This window comes from Salmo salar, chromosome 05, assembly GCF_965601325.2.
Source record: "Salmo salar chromosome 05, fSalSal1, whole genome shotgun sequence".
NCBI lineage: Eukaryota > Metazoa > Chordata > Actinopteri > Salmoniformes > Salmonidae > Salmo > Salmo salar.
Window position 1 is genome coordinate 81,806,881 of NC_138295.1, and position 8,182 is coordinate 81,815,062.

The window sequence follows — 8,182 nt, forward strand, 5'->3', positions numbered from 1 at the left end:
GAGGAGAACAGATACCAGTCACCATACAGCTGGGAGAGGTAGAGGAGGACAGAGATACCAGTCACCATACAGCTGGGAGAGGTAGAGGAGAACAGATACCAGTCACCATACAGCTGGGAGAGGTAGAGGAGAACAGATACCAGTCACCATACAGCTGGGAGAGGTAGAGGAGGACAGAGATACCAGTCACCATACAGCTGGGAGAGGTAGAGGAGGACAGAGATACCAGTCACCATACAGCTGGGAGAGGTAGAGGAGAACAGATACCAGTCACCATACAGCTGGGAGAGGTAGAGGAGAACAGATACCAGTCACCATACAGCTGGGAGAGGTAGAGGAGGACAGAGATACCAGTCACCATACAGCTGGGAGAGGTAGAGGAGAACAGAGATACCAGTCACCATACAGCTGGGAGAGGTAGAGGAGGACAGAGATACCAGTCACCATACAGCTGGGAGAGGTAGAGGAGGACAGAGATACCAGTCACCATACAGCTGGGAGAGGTAGAGGAGAACAGAGATACCAGTCACCATACAGCTGGGAGAGGTAGAGGAGGACAGAGATACCAGTCACCATACAGCTGGGAGAGGTAGAGGAGGACAGAGATACCAGTCACCATACAGCTGGGAGAGGTAGAGGAGAACAGAGATACCAGTCACCATACAGCTGGGAGAGGTAGAGGAGGACAGAGATACCAGTCACCATACAGCTGGGAGAGGTAGAGGAGAACAGATACCAGTCACCATACAGCTGGGAGAGGTAGAGGAGGACAGAGATACCAGTCACCATACAGCTGGGAGAGGTAGAGGAGGACAGAGATACCAGTCACCATACAGCTGGGAGAGGTAGAGGAGGACAGAGATACCAGTCACCATACAGCTGGGAGAGGTAGAGGAGAACAGATACCAGTCACCATACAGCTGGGAGAGGTAGAGGAGAACAGATACCAGTCACCATACAGCTGGGAGAGGTAGAGGAGGACAGAGATACCAGTCACCATACAGCTGGGAGAGGTAGAGGAGGACAGAGATACCAGTCACCATACAGCTGGGAGAGGTAGAGGAGAACAGATACCAGTCACCATACAGCTGGGAGAGGTAGAGGAGGACAGAGATACCAGTCACCATACAGCTGGGAGAGGTAGAGGAGGACAGAGATACCAGTCACCATACAGCTGGGAGAGGTAGAGGAGAACAGATACCAGTCACCATACAGCTGGGAGAGGTAGAGGAGGACAGAGATACCAGTCACCATACAGCTGGGAGAGGTAGAGGAGGACAGAGATACCAGTCACCATACAGCTGGGAGAGGTAGAGGAGGACAGAGATACCAGTCACCATACAGCTGGGAGAGGTAGAGGAGGACAGTGATACCAGTCACCATACAGCTGGGAGAGGTAGAGGAGGACAGAGATACCAGTCACCATACAGCTGGGAGAGGTAGAGGAGGACAGAGATACCAGTCACCATACAGCTGGGAGAGGTAGAGGAGGACAGATACCAGTCACCATACAGCTGGGAGAGGTAGAGGAGGACAGAGATACCAGTCACCATACAGCTGGGAGAGGTAGAGGAGGACAGAGATACCAGTCACCATACAGCTGGGAGAGGTAGAGGAGAACAGAGATACCAGTCACCATACAGCTGGGAGAGGTAGAGGAGGACAGAGATACCAGTCACCATACAGCTGGGAGAGGTAGAGGAGAACAGATACCAGTCACCATACAGCTGGGAGAGGTAGAGGAGGACAGAGATACCAGTCACCATACAGCTGGGAGAGGTAGAGGAGGACAGAGATACCAGTCACCATACAGCTGGGAGAGGTAGAGGAGGACAGAGATACCAGTCACCATACAGCTGGGAGAGGTAGAGGAGGACAGAGATACCAGTCACCATACAGCTGGGAGAGGTAGAGGAGAACAGAGATACCAGTCACCATACAGCTGGGAGAGGTAGAGGAGAACAGAGATACCAGTCACCATACAGCTGGGAGAGGTAGAGGAGAACAGAGATACCAGTCACCATACAGCTGGGAGAGGTAGAGGAGGACAGAGATACCAGTCACCATACAGCTGGGAGAGGTAGAGGAGGACAGAGATACCAGTCACCATACAGCTGGGAGAGGTAGAGGAGAACAGAGATACCAGTCACCATACAGCTGGGAGAGGTAGAGGAGGACAGATACCAGTCACCATACAGCTGGGAGAGGTAGAGGAGGACAGATACCAGTCACCATACAGCTGGGAGAGGTAGAGGAGGACAGAGATACCAGTCACCATACAGCTGGGAGAGGTAGAGGAGGACAGAGATACCAGTCACCATACAGCTGGGAGAGGTAGAGGAGGACAGAGATACCAGTCACCATACAGCTGGGAGAGGTAGAGGAGAACAGAGATACCAGTCACCATACAGCTGGGAGAGGTAGAGGAGAACAGAGATACCAGTCACCATACAGCTGGGAGAGGTAGAGGAGAACAGAGATACCAGTCACCATACAGCTGGGAGAGGTAGAGGAGGACAGATACCAGTCACCATACAGCTGGGAGAGGTAGAGGAGAACAGAGATACCAGTCACCATACAGCTGGGAGAGGTAGAGGAGAACAGATACCAGTCACCATACAGCTGGGAGAGGTAGAGGAGAACAGAGATACCAGTCACCATACAGCTGGGAGAGGTAGAGGAGGACAGAGATACCAGTCACCATACAGCTGGGAGAGGTAGAGGAGAACAGAGATACCAGTCACCATACAGCTGGGAGAGGTAGAGGAGAACAGAGATACCAGTCACCATACAGCTGGGAGAGGTAGAGGAGAACAGATACCAGTCACCATACAGCTGGGAGAGGTAGAGGAGGACAGATACCAGTCACCATACAGCTGGGAGAGGTAGAGGAGAACAGATACCAGTCACCATACAGCTGGGAGAGGTAGAGGAGAACAGATACCAGTCACCATACAGCTGGGAGAGGTAGAGGAGAACAGATACCAGTCACCATACAGCTGGGAGAGGTAGAGGAGGACAGATACCAGTCACCATACAGCTGGGAGAGGTAGAGGAGAACAGAGATACCAGTCACCATACAGCTGGGAGAGGTAGAGGAGAACAGATACCAGTCACCATACAGCTGGGAGAGGTAGAGGAGGACAGATACCAGTCACCATACAGCTGGGAGAGGTAGAGGAGAACAGATACCAGTCACCATACAGCTGGGAGAGGTAGAGGAGAACAGATACCAGTCACCATACAGCTGGGAGAGGTAGAGGAGAACAGAGATACCAGTCACCATACAGCTGGGAGAGGTAGAGGAGGACAGAGATACCAGTCACCATACAGCTGGGAGAGGTAGAGGAGAACAGATACCAGTCACCATACAGCTGGGAGAGGTAGAGGAGAACAGATACCAGTCACCATACAGCTGGGAGAGGTAGAGGAGAACAGAGATACCAGTCACCATACAGCTGGGAGAGGTAGAGGAGAACAGATACCAGTCACCATACAGCTGGGAGAGGTAGAGGAGAACAGAGATACCAGTCACCATACAGCTGGGAGAGGTAGAGGAGGACAGAGATACCAGTCACCATACAGCTGGGAGAGGTAGAGGAGAACAGAGATACCAGTCACCATACAGCTGGGAGAGGTAGAGGAGAACAGAGATACCAGTCACCATACAGCTGGGAGAGGTAGAGGAGGACAGAGATACCAGTCACCATACAGCTGGGAGAGGTAGAGGAGGACAGATACCAGTCACCATACAGCTGGGAGAGGTAGAGGAGAACAGAGATACCAGTCACCATACAGCTGGGAGAGGTAGAGGAGGACAGAGATACCAGTCACCATACAGCTGGGAGAGGTAGAGGAGGACAGATACCAGTCACCATACAGCTGGGAGAGGTAGAGGAGGACAGAGATACCAGTCACCATACAGCTGGGAGAGGTAGAGGAGGACAGAGATACCAGTCACCATACAGCTGGGAGAGGTAGAGGAGAACAGAGATACCAGTCACCATACAGCTGGGAGAGGTAGAGGAGAACAGAGATACCAGTCACCATACAGCTGGGAGAGGTAGAGGAGGACAGATACCAGTCACCATACATGGTCCTGGAGGAAGGGAAGTAACCTGTAACCTTCATGTTGATATAAGCTCCTGCCATGCAGTCTTAAAACACAACGACCAACTGAGACAGAAACTTGGTAACTTCTAGAGATGTTTTAATTTGATTCATTGATTAACCTCATTTTACAGCGACAGTGACCTACTGTCTGAAACGTTATTTCACTTTGATATTGCACACAGACAATCTGTTTTATGTTTGTGTTTTTTAAGTGTATGGAATTAAAGATGCATTTTAGATGGCTATACAGCTCTCACTGAATTGATTTTGAAGGCCACATGAATTATTGTTTCCAAAGCGCTGTTGAATAAGTGCTACTTCAACACATCTGGTTTACTTTGGTGTTACCTAGAGCCAGTAACCTGGGAAATAAGGCTTCAGCTCCGTCTTTATTCCAATCTCAATGCACTCGTCTTCAGGCAGAATAAATCAACCTATGTGGGTCAAATACTACTATACTTACTATTGTATAGTGAATACAGGTAGGAGCTGCAATCTTTTATACACTATTCTAACAGAAAGGGTCATTCATCTGTAATTAGAACTACTGCTGTTCATTTGCAAATTGGTCAACCTCCTGAAATGGTTCAAAGTTCATGACAACGTGTCAAACTGAATGTAAAGTACACTGGTAGACTAGTGTATTTTCTTCCTGTGCTGGGCCTCAAGGTAGCAGGCAAGCAGACCCACACTGATTTGATGTGGTCCCGTTCACATGTTGGTCATGTCCTTGGTTGACCACCTGCCATGTTGAAGTAACATCTTAGAAAATGCATTTTAAGATCAATAGAAGAGCATGAGAATTGAAAAGAAAAATGTACTAATTAATTGAAAACTGCATTGGGTCTCTGTATTCCAGTGGACCCGTGTGCACCCGCCCACGTCTTTGCTTTGTTAGACTGTTTTACTTTCTGTTACTGTAACTGACTGGTCTTCTGACTGGCCTGGCAGGGTGGTCTTCTGACTGGTCTTCTGACTGGCCTGGCAGGGTGGTCTTCTGACTGGTCTTCTGACTGGCCTGGCAGGGTGGTCTTCTGACTGGTCTTCTGACTGGCCTGGCAGGGTGGTCTTCTGACTGGTTTTCTGACTGGCCTGGCAGGGTGGTCTTCTGACTGGTCTTCTGACTGGCCTGGCAGGGTGGTCTTCTGACTGGCCTGGCAGGGTGGTCTTCTGACTGGTCTTCTGACTGGCCTGGCAGGGTGGTCTTCTGACTGGTCTTCTGACTGGCCTGGCAGGGTGGTCTTCTGACTGGCCTGGCAGGGTGGTCTTCTGACTGGTCTTCTGACTGGCCTGGCAGGGTGGTCTTCTGACTGGCCTGGCAGGGTGGTCTTCTGACTGGTCTTCTGACTGGCCTGGCAGGGTGGTCTTCTGACTGGTCTTCTGACTGGCCTGGCAGGGTGGTCTTCTGACTGGTCTGGCAGGGTGGTCTTCTGACTGGTCTGGCAGGCTGGTCTTCTGGCAGCCTGGTTTGTTTGTTTTAAAAGGCTATATGTTGAGTATGTATATATGTTTTAAAAAGTTATATTTTTGAACAATCTGCTGTTTTAAAAATGATTCTGTGTTGAAGTGGGCCCGTGAGTCTTTCGTTGGGGACTAACATGGCAGTGTGTCTCACACCCACACCTTACTGGACACTGCAGGGTGAAGGTTTTCCATTCAGGATTAGTGGTTCAGTAGAGCACATGCACCTTTCAGGAGAGATTCCTGTCTGTAAGCTTTAAAGGACTGGGCTTAGTAAAGAAGGAAAGAAATGGGGTATGGGGAGATGTGGGGATATATTTTAAGGGCATTGGCAATAAGCTACATGTTGCAGCTATCTGTAAATGAACATATTTTTGTTTTATATTTCAACCCTGTACAGCCTTAGATTGAAAGGCACCTCGGACTAAAAACTAGCAGAGAAAGATATCTTGAGTATTTTTTTTCTTTTTCTTTTTAAACAAAATATCTGTAAATAGAGATGTAAATATGGTGCTCTATATTTAGACAGCAGAGTGAACCTTTTGGTCCATAGCTGTAAGTATAGCCTTATTAGTAATGGGTGTCTCCAAGAAAAGAACATGATTTTATTCATGTCAGTCAGTCTGACCGTTGTCTTACCCAGATGTAAACAGGTGAATGACATGTGCATGTGTTATATGTTTAACATTATCGATCCAAGGACATCGAGAGAGGAAGAACCATCCACTGAATGTTACTGGACCAAACCATGTGCTGGCTAAAAGAAAATGAAAATATGAAATGGCAGAATTATTAAATGTATTATTCTGTAGTTGATACCTGTTGTCAAATGTTACATATAGCTATGGTAATATCCAAAATAAAATGTTGTGGAAAATGACGTCTTATAAATTAGTCTTGTCTTTTCTGTGCTCGTGATGTATTGATGACACGCCTGTCGCCCAAGTGGGTCTGTGTTCTGTCAGATGCAACTTCGATCACTTGTTGCTAAAGGAATTGACAGAAAATAATCCATTACACTGTACAGTGTTGATCCCAAATGTTGCTCCATAACTGTTTAACCATAACTTTATCTTGTCAACTATTTACCTCAGAGCTTCATCCAAGAGGTGGATCACTGATCGGTGTGCTGGTAGTTTTCCTGGTGGCCTTGCTTTTAAGATGAAGACATTAGGGTGATGATCAATGTCCCAAATGGCACCCTATTCCCTATATAGTGCATTAGTTTGCATGGTCAAAAGTAATGCACTATATATGGAATAGGGTGCCAGTTGGGGCACATGACTTAGAACTCTAATTAGAACAATCTTGGTGCATCACCATGTTCAGACTCCAGAGACTATTCCCTCCAGAGTAGAGACCAGTTAAATATGCAGGCCACAGAGCCCCTCTGCTGAAAGGTATTCTGCCAGGATTTACAACTCCTTATGCTGCTGCCAGAAGACACCAGTAACCCCTGAAGAGCAACTTATATAGAGCCTTCACCTACAGTGCCTTCAGATAGTATTCCTACCCATTTTGTGTTGCAGCCTGAATTCAAAATGTATTCAATATTTTTTCTGTCACTCATCTTCATACAATACCCCATAATTTTATTAAATGGTAGCAAATGTATTAAATTAAATGCAGAATTTTCTCATTTAAGTATTCACAACCCTTGAGTCAATACATTGTAGAACCGCCTTTGGCGACGATTACAGCTTTGAGTCGTCTTGGGTAGGTCTGTATCAGCTTTGCACAACTCGATTTGGGGATTTTCTCCTATTCTTCCTTGCAAATTTTCTCAAGCTCTGTTAAGTTAGATGGAGAGCGGCGGTGAACAGCAATCTTCAAGTCTTTCCATAGATTTTCAATGGTATTCAAGTTTGGACTTTGGCTGGGCCACTCAGACTTTCACATTATAGTTCTGAAGCCATTCCAGTGTTGCTTTGACTTTATGCTTGGGGTCATTGTCCTGTTGGGACGTAAATCTTTGCTCCAATCTAAGGTTGTTCGTGTTCTGATAAAGGATTTGCCTGTATTTGGCGCCATTCATTGTTCCCTCCATCCTCAACAGTCTCCCAGTCCCCTACTGCTGAAAAGCATCCCCATAGCATGATGCTGCCACCACCATGCTTCACGATGGGGATGGTGTTAGACTGGTGATGAGCTGTGCCTGGTTTTATCCAGACAGAGCTTTGCATTCAGGCCAAAGAGTTAAAAAATGTACCTTTTTGAAAACTCCTGGCATGCTGTCATGTGCCTTTTTCTCAGGAGTGGCTTCCTTCTGGCCACTCTCCCATAAAGCCCAGATTGGTGAAGTGCTGTAGAGACGTGTCCTTCTGGCAGGTTCTGCCATCTCAGCCAAGGACAACTCTGTAGTTCTGTCTGATTGGTCATTGGGTTCTTGGTCCCTTCCCTGACCAAGGTCCTTCTTGCACTGTCAACTGTGGGACCTTATATACAGTGGGGGGGGGAAAGTATTTGATCCCCTGCTGATTTTGTACGTTTGCCCACTGACAAAGAAATGATCAGTCTATCATTTTAATGGTAGGTTTATTTGAACAGTGAGAGACAGATTAACAACAAAAATATCCAGAAAAACGCATGTAAAAAATGTTGTAAATTG

At 47.5% G+C, this 8,182-nt stretch overlaps 1 protein-coding gene across 50 annotated transcripts in view; it reads left to right on the forward strand.

Annotated features, from left to right (window-relative positions):
- LOC106593069 (SNF-related serine/threonine-protein kinase) overlaps positions 1–6,454 on the forward strand; it is a 76,488-nt gene extending 70,034 nt beyond the window's left edge. Inside the window, exons 7-9 of one of the 50 annotated variants that reach the window (XM_082975687.1) lie at positions 375–3,092; positions 3,257–3,891; positions 4,064–6,454. The gene's annotated coding sequence lies outside the window, so the exon portion shown is untranslated. Of the gene's footprint in view, positions 1–3; positions 3,175–3,215 lie in introns of those variants that run through there. The other 49 variants (XM_082975699.1, XM_082975711.1, XM_082975710.1 and 46 more) reach the window with 49 other exon arrangements.
- Positions 6,455–8,182: the final 1,728 nt, after the last annotated feature.